This window comes from Tupaia chinensis, unplaced genomic scaffold (genome assembly GCF_000334495.1).
Source record: "Tupaia chinensis unplaced genomic scaffold, TupChi_1.0 Scaffold000674_2, whole genome shotgun sequence".
Lineage (NCBI taxonomy): Eukaryota > Metazoa > Chordata > Mammalia > Scandentia > Tupaiidae > Tupaia > Tupaia belangeri.
In genome coordinates, this window is record NW_006160198.1 from 3177001 (window position 1) to 3191575 (window position 14575).

Below are 14575 nucleotides of genomic sequence, written 5' to 3' on the forward strand. Positions count from 1 at the left end.
GCCATTTTCTTAGTTTTTGAACTCTTATTTCTGTGGGACTACATTTAATTTTCCTGACATAGCACTCCCTTGAGAAATTCTTGGAGATCTGGTCTGGTGCTGGGAAATGCTTTCAGGTTTTGTTTATCTAAGAATGTTCTTTTCTTTTCTTCCCATACAAAGGATAATCTTGCCAGGTACAGTATTCTTGGCTGAAATTTCTTTTCTCTTAATACTTTGAATATATTTTCCCATTCTTTCCTTGCTTGCATTGTTTCTGATGAGAGGTCTGCTATTAGTCTGATGGGATATCCTTTGTAGGTAACTTGCTGTTTTTCTCTTGCCAATCTTATTATCTTGTGTTTGTCTGTGGTTTTTGTCATCCTGGCTATAATGTGTCTTGGAGAAGATCTTCTTGAGTTGGTTCTATTTGGGGTCCTTTGTATTTCTTAGGACTAGATCTTTGAGTGCCTCTCTAAGTTTGGAAAGTTTTCTTACAGCATTTCACAGAATAGCTTATCAATTCCGTTGTGAGTCTCTTAGCCTTCTGGAATGCCAGTTATCCAAATGTTTGGACGTTTGAAGATATCTAGTGCTTCTCGTATATTATTCTCATTTTTTTCAGGCAATTCGGCCTCCAGCAAACAAGCTAGAGTGGCAGGAGAGGCAAGAGGCAGGCCTTCAGGAGAAGATTCCTCATGGCTCCTGCGAACTAGTGATTTCAGGGTACAAGAGAAATGAAGATTTCCTACTGATAATTCAGCCTCCAGCAAACAAGCTAGAGTGGTAGGGAGTGCCTCTAGCCTTCTATCTCTATCTCTGTGTCTCTGTCTCTGTCTTTCCCTGCTTCTGTCTTCTCATTTTTTTTTATATTATTTCCTTTTTAAAATTTTTTTAAAGGTGAAATATTTTGTCTTGCTCTCAGCTCCTTTTTTGTCTTGTTAGTAATCCCCTCTGCTCCTCCCACTCAGGCAGGAGAGGTGAGAGGCAGGCCTTCAGGAGAAGATTCCTCATGGCTCCTGCGAACTCAAGCGCACTGCGTAATTTTCTATTTTGTGCTTTTTTTAAAAAAATAAGAACAATAATTATAATTTTTTTAACATTATTCTTTGTTGTTGATTCTCTCTCTCTTTTTCATTTTCTTTTTTCTCGTCTCTCTGCTCCTCAATATCCATTTACTGTGTTTCCAGATGGATCTAAGGGCACTGTAGTTAGACATCCAAATACTATTAGGGCTAACTTATTCTGCAATATCTACTGAATCTGCTGCACAAAGGGGTCACAACAAAATGGCAAAGAGAATCCAGATCACCTCTTTTGGCTTGCTCCTAAATGTTAAGATTGAACTTCAAGAATTAGGAAGAAACATACCATCCATCAGATGACTAGAAATCACCACAGGGCCCCAAGAAATATGGGAAAGCAAGAAAATACCTCTCCTCCAAGGGAAAATAACAACTCCTCTTCATCTACAAGCAGTTCAATGGAAATCATGAAAATGTCTGATAAAGAATTTAGAACGTTCATAATGGCGAAGCTAACAGAGATGGAAGAGAACAGAGACAATGAACTGCAGAAGAGAAAGGAGAAAGAAACTGATGAGTTCCAGGAGGTGAGGAAATTCTTGCAAGATCTAAAAAAGGAATTGCACACTTCAAAAAAGAATCAAATGGAACTGTTAGAGATAAAGGCTATAATACAGGAAGTCACAATCTCCCTTGAAAGTATTAAAAGCAGACTAGATCATACAGAAAAGAGAATCTCAGATGTAGAAGGGAAAATTGCTGGCCTAGAAAAATCCACCATTCCACTGCTATTAATACCACTAACATTCAGAATTACGTATTCCCTTGGACATTTTCAAGAGTCCTGTTCAATTTCTTTCTCTAGTCTCCAGTCAAATTGCTACTCCTTTTAGATCAATATTATCAAAGCAAGACTCTCTTTATGTCACTCTCTCCAAAACCTTTAGTGAGACCCAAAAAGCTGACAAATCGAGTACCTACCCTCAATTTAACATTCAGACAGGTGCAAAAGAAGACCAAACTAGAGAAAAAAGGATATCATGTTCACAGTAAAGAAAAGGCCAGCATCATCAAGATGTTATGTCTGTAAATTAGGCCTATTCAATGCAGTTCCAGTGAAGAATCAAACGGGTTTTCTTTCTTTTCTTTTCTTTTCTTTTCTTTTTTTTTTTTTGAGATGTTTTTGCTATAGGGCATGTGTGCTCGCCAGAAAGACAGAGAGAGAAAGAGAGACAGAAAGAGAGAAATCACCCCCTAGGGGGCATGGCCACGCCTCAATCCCTTCTCCTCCATTCTCCTCTCAGGATCTTGGGCACACACGCACACGTGCCTGGCGTGAGTTTAAGCCACTGGGTCCAGGACTCGAACCGTGGTCAACTATATGGGAGTTCAGTGACATAGCCATTATGCTAACTGCTGGCCCCAAACAGAGGTTTTCTTGAAACCTCTAAAGTTCATATGGAGGACATGTATAGGCTATATATATAGGCTATACACACACACACACACACACACATATATATATATAATCAGCTCTTCCTGCCCTATATGAACAGATACATATATATTTAGAGGTTTTTGCCTCAGGGCAGATACTTTCACTAGAGACAGTGAGAGGGAAAGTAAAAAACCACCCCCCAGGTGGGATGACCATGTTGCAATCCTTCTCCTCCATTCTCCTCTTGGGATCTTGGGCATGAACACACACACATCTGGTTAATTTTCAAGGCACTGGGTCCAGAACTCAAACTACAGTTGGCCATGTGGCAGTCCAGTTACATAACTATTACACCATCTGCTGGCCCAAAACAAAATCATTTTAAAGAGGAAAAACAAGAGAAATGTGACATCCTGCCAGACATTTAGACTTATTCTAATATGTAAATACTATGCTACTATTGGTACAAAGATGAGGAAAATATTTGTTAATGAATCTCTATACAGAACTCAGTATTCTCTTATGAATTTATGACTATCTATATATATGACAGAGGTGACGATATGAATCAATGTGAATGGGACAATATTGGTATAATTAATTAAATACAGAAAAAAGTCCCATTTCTCACCATATAGTCAAATGTACCCTAGGAAGATTTAAAATCTACATGTATAAAGGAAAAAATATTTTCAAAAAATACAGGAGAATAACATGATCTTCAAATAGAAAAGGGTTTTTTTAAACAAGAGTAAAAAGCATTCATTATAAAAGCTTTCTATATCTGAATAAATTAAAACTTAAAATATCTATACAATAAAAGACACCATAAAGAAAAAACATAGTCCTCAAATTTGGACTATATTTATAATGCATATAACTGACAAAGGTTTGATAACAAGACTATATAAAACCTCTTTAAAAATTTTAAGAAAAAAATAAGCCACTCGGGACCAGCAGTTAGCGTAATGGCTATGTCACTGGACTCCCACGTAGTCGACCGCGGCTCGAGTCCCAGACCCGGTAGCTTAAACTCACGCCAGGCACGTGTGCATGCGTGCCCAAGATCCAGAGAGGAGAACGGAGGAGGAGGGATTGTGGCGTGGTCATCCCCCTGGGGGGTGATTTCTCGCTTTCTATCTCTCTGTCTCTCTCTGTCTGTCTGGTGAGTTTTTTTGAGATGTTTTTGCTATAGGGCATGTGTGCTCGCCAGAAAGACAGAGAGAGAAAGAGAGACAGAAAGAGAGAAATCACCCCCTAGGGGGCATGGCCACGCCTCAATCCCTTCTCCTCCATTCTCCTCTCAGGATCTTGGGCACACACGCACACGTGCCTGGCGTGAGTTTAAGCCACTGGGTCCAGGACTCGAACCGTGGTCAACTATATGGGAGTTCAGTGACATAGCCATTATGCTAACTGCTGGCCCCAAACAGAGGTTTTCTTGAAACCTCTAAAGTTCATATGGAGGACATGTATAGGCTATATATATAGGCTATACACACACACACACACACACACATATATATATATAATCAGCTCTTCCTGCCCTATATGAACAGATACATATATATTTAGAGGTTTTTGCCTCAGGGCAGATACTTTCACTAGAGACAGTGAGAGGGAAAGTAAAAAACCACCCCCCAGGTGGGATGACCATGTTGCAATCCTTCTCCTCCATTCTCCTCTTGGGATCTTGGGCATGAACACACACACATCTGGTTAATTTTCAAGGCACTGGGTCCAGAACTCAAACTACAGTTGGCCATGTGGCAGTCCAGTTACATAACTATTACACCATCTGCTGGCCCAAAACAAAATCATTTTAAAGAGGAAAAACAAGAGAAATGTGACATCCTGCCAGACATTTAGACTTATTCTAATATGTAAATACTATGCTACTATTGGTACAAAGATGAGGAAAATATTTGTTAATGAATCTCTATACAGAACTCAGTATTCTCTTATGAATTTATGACTATCTATATATATGACAGAGGTGACGATATGAATCAATGTGAATGGGACAATATTGGTATAATTAATTAAATACAGAAAAAAGTCCCATTTCTCACCATATAGTCAAATGTACCCTAGGAAGATTTAAAATCTACATGTATAAAGGAAAAAATATTTTCAAAAAATACAGGAGAATAACATGATCTTCAAATAGAAAAGGGTTTTTTTAAACAAGAGTAAAAAGCATTCATTATAAAAGCTTTCTATATCTGAATAAATTAAAACTTAAAATATCTATACAATAAAAGACACCATAAAGAAAAAACATAGTCCTCAAATTTGGACTATATTTATAATGCATATAACTGACAAAGGTTTGATAACAAGACTATATAAAACCTCTTTAAAAATTTTAAGAAAAAAATAAGCCACTCGGGACCAGCAGTTAGCGTAATGGCTATGTCACTGGACTCCCACGTAGTCGACCGCGGCTCGAGTCCCAGCCCCGGTAGCTTAAACTCATGCCAGGCACGTGTGCATGCGTGCCCAAGATCCAGAGAGGAGAACGGAGGAGGAGGGATTGTGGCGTGGTCATCCCCCTGGGGGGTGATTTCTCGCTTTCTATCTCTCTGTCTCTCTCTGTCTGTCTGGTGAGCGCACACGCCCTATAGCAAAAACCTCTTCAAAAAATAAATAAATAAATACTCCACTAAAAAGATGAGCAAAACAATGAATATCGACCTTTTTAAAAATAATTGTTTATTTAATTTTATTTATCATTATTATTATTATTATTATTTTAAATTTGCTACAGGGTGTGTGCACTCACCAAAGAGAAATAGAAAGGGAGAGAAAGAGATAGAGTGAGAGAGAGAGAAAGCAAATTTCCAGTTCTGTGACTCAGATCATGCTCGGCCATGTGGGAGTCTAGAGCCTTAACCACCTTGCCACCTCCTTGCCAGAATATCAACTTTTTATTTTAAAGAATTTTTTAATTAATTTATTTAATTTTAATTTGCTATGGGGCACGTGCACTTATCAAAGACAGATGAGAGAGAGAGAAAGTTGCCAGGTCTGGGACTCAAACCATGGTCATCCATATGGGAGTCTAGTGCTTTATCACTACTCCACCTGTTGGCCCAAATATCAGTTTCTTAAGGGGGAAACTCTAAAGGCAATAAACACATGATGCTCAACCAATTGCTGACAACAACATAGATTAACAGGAACTAGGGATGTACAGTGGTACAACTGTGGTAAAGGAATAATCAAATCTACCTCAAAACTGAGAAACTATCTTTGGGGTGGCATTATTAACTATAAACTATAACTAGAGATTTCCTTATTTTTTAAAATTTAATTTATTACCATAATCTTTTTTATATTACATTGAATCACACATATCTTTATAGTGTATTACATTTATTTTTCCAGCATGATTACCATGCATATCAGTCAAACCAAAGACATTAGTATCCACATCATCATCATCATCAAATAGCTTTTCATCATTTTTTCGTATTATTATTATTTATTCTCATTATTTTTTTAAACATTCAATTACTATATATCATTTGGCTTGTATAAAGAATTGGCCCAACATGAAATGCTTCTCACATCAGTTCAACTGAGAATACTATACATGTTATCATCAAGAGGTAATAAAGCATTTCTGAGTCCCGCTAATGTCATGCCTTGTTATTTTTTCTCTTGCTATCCTTCTCTATACTCTTCCTGTCTACTGCCCCATTCCATACTGTGTTCAGCACCCATAACTTTTTTTTTTTTTTGGAGAGGTTTTCGCTATAGGGCGTGTGCGCTCGCCAGACAGACAGAGAGAGATAGAAAGCGAGAAATCACCCCCCAGGGAGGATGGTCATGCCACAATCCCTTCTCCTCCACTCTCCTCTTGGGATCTGGGGCACGCACGCACACGCGCCCAGCGTGAGTTTTAAGCCACCGGGTCTGGGATGCGAACCACGGTCGACTACGTGGGAGTCCAGCGACATAGCCATTACACTAACTGCTGGTTCCCTACCCATAACTATTTTCGCTGTTTTTTTGCCCTCCAATATTTCTCTCTCTACCATAGAGTGTAGATAGTCAGTATATATTAAGTGGACACATACAATATCTTTCTTTCATATCCTGGCTTGCTTCACTCAGCAATAGATCCTCCATATTTGATCCCTTTTTATCAAATGCCAGGATCTTGCTGTTTTTTTTATGGTTGAGTAATATTCCATAGAGTATATGTGCCACACTTTCCATCTATTCATCTATTTGTGGACATTAGGTTGGTTCCATGTCTTAGAGATTGTGAATAATGTTGCAATAAGCATTGATGTGCAAGCACTTTTCTGACTGAGCATTCTCCTGTCCTTTGGGTAGATACCCAGAAGTGGGATTGCTGGATCAAATGGTAGTTCTAGGATTTCCTTAGTTTTTTCATTATGTCCTTTTTTCAAAATCCAATCCAAGAAACCACATTGTATTTAGTTGTTCTGTCACTTTAGTCTTCTTCAATCTGAAACAACTCCTCAGTTATTCATTATCTTTCATGGCCACATGAAAAGTGGCTGGTATTTTGTAGACTCTCTCTCAATTTGGATTTGTCTGACTTTTCTCATTATTAAATTAAGGAAACAGATCTCAAAAAAAAAAAAAACCTTAAACTGACGGACCCTACTCATTGCATCACACAGAGGAAACATATTTTATTACAGTTGAGGTTTGGTTGTATAGGTTTTATCTTACAATAATTCATTGAGTTGTACACTAAATCATTTGGAAATATAAAATGTATGTATGTACATGAGGAAGTCTTCAAAATGTTCATGGAAAATACTATAAAATATTGTTATTTCTTTTTTTTTTATCAAAGAGGCTCAAGTATCTTGCCTAAGAACACATCTAGCAATGATGGGATGATGATCCAAACCCACATTTGCCTGACTTTAAAAGTCATGGTGGAAATAAGGACAAACTTATCAAGAATGTGTATCCCTCATACCATGTTGTAGTCTCCAAATACTATTTCCTGCTTTTAAAAATCAAAGAGTCCAGAGAACAGGTCATCTGGCTTCTGAGCAGTTATTCTATTTTCCCAAGTGACAAAAGAGAGAATTAAAAATGGGTGATGTTGATAAAGGCAAGAAGTTTTTTGTTCAAAAGTGTGCCCCATACCACACCATGGAAAAGGGAGGCAAGCACAAATTGATCCAAATCACCATGGTCTATTTGGGCGGAAGACAGGTCAGGCCCCTGGATTCTCTTACACCAATACCAACAAGAACAAAGGCATTACCCCGGGAGAGGATACACTGATGGAGGATTTGGAGAATCCCAAGAAGTACATCCTTGGAACAAAAATGATCTTCACTGGCATTAAGAAGAAGTCCAAAAGAGCAGAGTTGATAGCTTATCTTTAAAAAGCTATTAATGAGTAATAGGTGGCCATTGCCTTATTTATGACAAAACAGAAATGTCTCACCTTCTTTGTGTGTACCATATTTTAATTGATCTCCTATACCAGAACTCAGATCATGAATGGCTGACAGGATATTTTTGTTGGACAATCCCAATTTAAGTAAGACTAGCTTGTGGTTAATATTGTGTTTTTAGAATTTTGATAATAATTTCAGTTCAGTAAGTGCTATCATTAGGTGCCCTTTCTAAAGATACAATTGGTAATTCATTAGTGGTGCTCATCTTTCTACAAAGATGATAAATGTCATCTCAAAGCCTGCTGGAGATTGGTTTTATTTAGGTTTATATGTAACTGGTTACATGAATATATAAATTCTGGAGAAATCCCTTCACTTCTCAAAACTAAGAAGGCTTACCTGTGTTTTAATTTGTGTTTATTAACCTGTTAAGGCAAAGGCTGATGATAAGGTAGTGATGTACACTTTATATATATTTTTTGTCATAACTCTAGCAATTTAATTAGAATTCCCTGTATCCAAAACATTGCCTTTTACTTATTGACAGACATTTTAGTGTGGTTTATGTATACTATCAAAAAAAGAATATGTAACACTTTACATATTTTATGAATTATTTGTAAGGTCAGGCACTTTTTTAAAATAAATTTTTTATAATTATTTTATTTTTATTTATTCATTCATTTATTTTTTAATTTGACCAGAGAGAGACAGAGGTTGAGAGTGAGAGAGAGGAAGTGAGAAAGCAAGCCACCAGATTCAGGACTTGAACCCTGGTTGGCCATGTGGGAGTGTCCAGCGCCCTAATCACCACGCCCCCTGCTGGTCCCCAGGTCAGACACTTTTGAAAGTCAGTGTGACAAGATTTAGTAGCATGTTAAATTTTACCTTTGAATTCTAGTATGTAAGTCAGACCAAGTTATATTTCAGGATTGTTAGTCAATTGTTCAAAACCACATAGAAAGTAAAGAGTTATTGTATATGTGTGATTGGTAATGGTGCTTCTGTCAATTTATTAGAAGGATTAAAGTAGAGGAGAGATACCATCAGCATAGAATTGTAAATTATGTCATCATAAGACTTAAGATAATTAAAAACCAAATGACAGGAAAAAAATATCAAAGATTTTTAGAGAAATGGCTGATTCCAGGTCTAAGACAGGAAATACAGAAGTTGAGGCTGAAACATCTTATTCTAAATCATATGAAAACTATGAAAGACTTGATACTGATAACTCATTTGGCCAAAGGTAAAGCAATCGGAGCATCAATAAATGTAAGTGTAAGGGACTAAAACCCATCAAGTATATCTAACTGATAGTAAAAAATAAATTCAGAAGATGCTAGGGAACCATTTATTTATTTTTAAAATGCACTTAAAAAGGGAAAAAATTTCCTACTTTTTCTATATGATCTGTACCTCTGAGTAACCAAATAGTTGATAAGGAAAAAATTTCTCTTTAAAGAAGCATCCTGCTAATAAATGAAGACCAAAAAATGGTAGAAAGAGAGTATCTTTATTTTCTAACTCTTACAATGTATCCAGATAATGGTTATCAGTGGCCAATAACAGCTAACACTGACAAAACTATGACAATATGTATATCTTAATACAAAAACTTAACACATATGAAATAGTATTGTCAAGAGCAAATTGAGGGATGGGACCATCAGATGGCATAATGGTTATATTGCTGGACTCTCACGTAGTCTAACACAGTTCAAGTCCTGGATCTGGTGGCTTAAAACATACTGGGCACGTGTGTGTGCATGCCCAAGACCCCAAGAGGAGAATGGAGGAGAAGGGATTTCAGTGTGGCCATCCCCTCTGATTTCTCACTTTCTGTCTCTCTATCTCTCTTTCTGTCTCTCTGATAAGTGCATGCACCCTATAGCAAAAATCTCTTTAAAGGAAAAATAAAAATGTTAAGTTGGGGGAAAGCCCCATAGTTTAGCAGTTAAGCACTGCACAGAGGAAGTCAGATCTCACGTGGCTGACAAGGGTTTGAGTCCCAGCCCCAAAGGTCTTAAAAAATGTGCATACCTAGGATCTTCACAGGATGGAGAATTCAAGGGAAAAAAATTGCAGTGTGACTGGGCCCTGTTGGGGGAGCTTTCTCTCTCTCTCTCTCTCTCTCTTTCTCTCTCTCTCTCTCTCTCTCTCTCTCTCCCCTCTCCCCTCTCCCTTTCTGTCACTTTCTACAAATGCACCCTTTGGAATTAAAAAAAGAGAGAGAGAGAATAAGTTGAATCTAAACCTCCTAAAACCTACTACTGATTTATAGGAAATATGAAGGATATTAAACACCACAATGATGCTATTATCAAAATCCAGACTGCTAGAAACTACAAGTGAGCTGACTTTTTCACGTAATTACAAGGGAGAAAGAATAGAGAGACAGGATACTTAGAGATTAACAGGTACTTAAGAGATATACCAACGACTATCAACGCAAAAACTTTAAACTGTAAAAACTAAACATTTATAAAATAATTGGGAAAGTATAAACACTGATTGGATGTGAAAGTATTAAATAATTACTGTCAATGTTTTTAAGTGAGATCATGATTTATGGTTATAACTTCATAAGACCGTTTCTTTTAGTGATACATACTGGCATATAAATAGATGAAATGTTTGACATATGAAATTTGTTTCAAAATAATCTGAGTGGAGCAGAGTGGGTGGGAGTAAAGATGAAATGAGATTGGCCTTTATTGGTAACTGCCAGAGGAGGATGGTGGGAAGAGTGAGTGAATGACACTATTGTCTCTAGTTGTAGTTTTAAAATTCTATACTAAAAAGTTAAAAATAAAAAGTTGTAAGTATGCTTAGGGTTTCTCTGCCTCTGATTTTTGGAGTGGAGAAATATATAGTAGCCCCTTCTTATCTGTGATTTGCTTTCCACGGTTACAGTTATCCATGATCAGCCATGATACAAAATTACTAAATGAAAATTTCCAGAAATAAAATTCATAAATTTTAAATTGCTCTGAATAGTATGATGAAGTCCCAAGCCATCCCACACTGTCCTGCCTGGGATGAACCATCCCTTTGTCCAGCATGTCCAAACTGTCGATGCTACCTGTCAGTTAGCAGCCCAGTCTTGATTGTCAGATAGAAAAAACATGGTGTGTAAGGAATTCAGTACTAGCCATGGCTTCAGGCAGCCACCAGGGGGTCTTGAAACACATGTCCCACAGATAAGAGGCCACTACTGCAATAGACATGGGAGGAACATGTTTGAGAGCACACAAGGAGCCATATTAGGAAAAGGGAACTAGGACCAGCAGATGGCATAATGTTTACGTCACTGGATTCCCACGATAGTTGACCACAGTTTGAGTCCCAGACTCAACGGCTTAAACTTCACACCAGGCGTGTGTGCGTGCATGTCCAAGATCCCAAGAAGAGAACAGAGGAGAAGAGATTGTGACATAGTCATCCCCACTGAGGAGTGATTTCTCACTTTCTGTCTCTGTGTCTCCCTCTGTCTCTCCAGCAAGCACATATTCCCTATAACAAAAATCTCTTAAAAAAAGAGAGAGAGAGAGAGAGAGAGAGAAAGAAAAGGGAACTAGAGGCCATCAGGTGGTACAGTAGTTAAAGCGTTGGACTCCCACATGACAGACTGCAGTTCAAGTCCCAGACCTGGTGGCCTGAAAGTCATGCAGGATGTGTGTGTGCAAGAAAAGAAAAGAAAAGAAAAGAAAAGAAAAGAAAAGAAAAGAAAAGAAAAGAAAAGAAAAGAAAAGAAAAGAAAAGAAAAGAAAAGAAAAGAAAAGAAAAGAAAAGAAAAGAAAAGAAAAGAAAAGAAAAGAAAAGAAAAGAAAAGAAAAGAAAAGAAAAGAAAAGAAAAGAAAAGAAAAGAAAAGAAAAGAAAAGAAAAGAAAAGAAAAGAAAAGAAAAGAAAAGAAAAGAAAAGAAAAGAAAAGAAAAGAAAAGAAAAGAAAAGAAAAGAAAAGAAAAGAAAAGAAAAGAAAAGAAAAGAAAAGAAAAGAAAAGAAGGAGCCTGGGTCTGGGCAGGTTTTAGGGTGGGTCCACACTCAAGGCCTGGAAATAACTTTGAAACTTTTGGACTCCACAGTCCACTATTTCAGCAACCTGGCCCTCCCTGCCAGTCCACTGGGAATCTTGAGCCAGGTCTGTGCAGGCTTTAGGGTAAGCACCTGCTTGAGACCTGTAAGCAACTTTGTATATTTTGGTATACCAACCCAAGCACTTCACCCAGTGTGCGACTTGATCCTCTTCAGCAAGTTATATCTCCTTAGCTTGCTACCACCTCATCAAAAACTGAATGTTTGGTAGAGGAGCCAAACACCTGAGATATCCAAAACTGCTTGGACCTGGGAGGTAAAGCCCTCTAATGGGAACACATCTGGGAACTAAGGTGAAATTTCCTCTACCAGCACTACAAAATCTACTTCAATAAATAGAAAAAATGTGAACACAGCATCAGATAACTAGAAACCAGCATAGATCCCAAAGAAACATGAGAAAACAAGGTGGTAGCTCTTCCCCAGGTAAGCATACTAGCCCCTCATCAGCAGTGGATAGCACAAAGAAATACACAGAAATGTCACAAAAAGAATTCCAAATATTCATAGTGACAAAAGAAAACAAGATGCAAGAGAAAGGAGACAATCAGTTCCAGGAAATGAGAAAATCATTTCAGGACGTGAAAGAGGAATTTCATAAGGAAATAGACACTCTAAAAAAAAAAATCAAACAAAACTTCTGGAAACGAAGAATACAGTACAAGAAATTAAAATCTCCCTGGAAAACATTAACCACAGATTGAATCAAGCAGAAGAAAGAAGTTCTGACCTTGAAGACGAAGTCTTCAGCATAGACCAAATCACCAATAAGAAAGAAAAAACAACCAAACAAACAAACAAACAAAAATGAGGACAACATATAGGAAATTCTAGACACCATGAAATGCCCAAATATCCATATAATGGGTATTCCAGAAGGTGAAGAATCTGCTAAAGGCATGGAAGACCTCTTTCATGAAATACTATCTGAACTTTTTCCAAATATAGAGAAGCATGGAGAAATTCAGACCCAAGAAATAAAAAGGATCCCCAACAGAATCAACACAAAAAGATTCTCTCCATGGCACATCATAACCAGATTGTTAAAAATTAAAGATAAAGAAAAATATTGTAAAAACGGCAAGAAAGAAACATCAAGTAACTTATAAAGGTTGCCCCATTAGGCTAACATCACACCTCTCAATTGAAACAATGCAGGCAAGTAAGGAATGGGAAGATGTATTCAAAACATTAAAAGAAAAACAATTTCAACCAAAACTATATCCAGAAAGATTATCTTTCAAATGGGAAGAACAAATAAAAGCCTTCTCAGAAAACCAAACACTGAAAGAATTCACCAATAATAGACCAGTTCTACAGAAAGTACTGAGGGGAGTGTCATATCAGGATAACTAAAGAGAGACAAACAGAAGTAGGAGAACATAAAACAACTAAGAAAATGGCTAACAAAATGACAGGGATAAATCCGCAAATATCAATAATAACATTGAATGTTAATGGATTAAATTTTCCCATTAAAAGACACTGGCTTGCTGAATGGATACAAAAACAGAACTCATCTATATGCTGCTTACAAGAAACATGCCCCACTGATAAGGACATACGCAGACTGAAAGTGAAGGGCTGGAAAAAGATATGCCATGCTAATGGAAACCAAAAACTGGCTGGAGTAGTGATACTGGTATTAGACAAAATAGACTTTAAGATGAAAGACGTGAGAAGAGACAAAGAAGGATATTATGTAGTACTAAAAGGACTTGTTCACCCAATACTGGAGCACCTCAAAGAGAAACTGTTGGATATCAAGGGAGAGAGAGAGTGCAACACAATAATTATAGGGGATCTCAACACCCCACTGACTCCTCTGGACAGGTCATCTATACAAAAAATAAACAAAGAGCTACAAAATCTAAATGATACCATACATGAAATGGACTTACAGACATCTATAGAGTATTTCACCCAACTACCACAAAATATGCATTTTTCCCATTTACCCCCACATGGAACATTTTCAAAGACTGGCCACATAATATGGAAGAAAAAAAAAAAAAACAAGCATTTACAAATTCAAAGGTATAGAAACTATATCAAGCATCTTTTCTGACCACAATGAAATCAAACTTGAAATCAACTACAGAAAAAGCCCTCGAAAATTCACAAACATATAGAAACTAAACAACCTACTCCTGACTTCACGACTATAGAAGAAATTAAGACAGAAATCAAAAGATTCACAGAAACCAATGATAAAGAAAGAACAACTGTTTATTTCCTACAGGACACAGCAAAAGCAGTTATAAGAAAGAAGTTCATAGCAATTAGTGCCACGAGAAAAAGGCAGGAAGTTGGCAAATAAATAACTTAACAACACAACTCAGGGAACTCGAAAAGCAAAAACAACCACAACAACAAAAATTCCAGAAGAAAAGAAATAATAAAGATTGTAGCAGAAATAAACGAAATAGAGAATAAAAGAACTCTACAGAAAATAAACAAAACCAAAAGCTGGTTCTTTGAGAAGATAGACAAAATCGACACACCATTAGGTAGATTAATCAAGAAGAACAGAGAAAAGAACCAGGTAGATCTAATCAGCAAGGAAACAGGTGATATTACAAAAGATATAACAGAAATACAAAATATCATTAGAGTACTATGAGTGCCCATGTG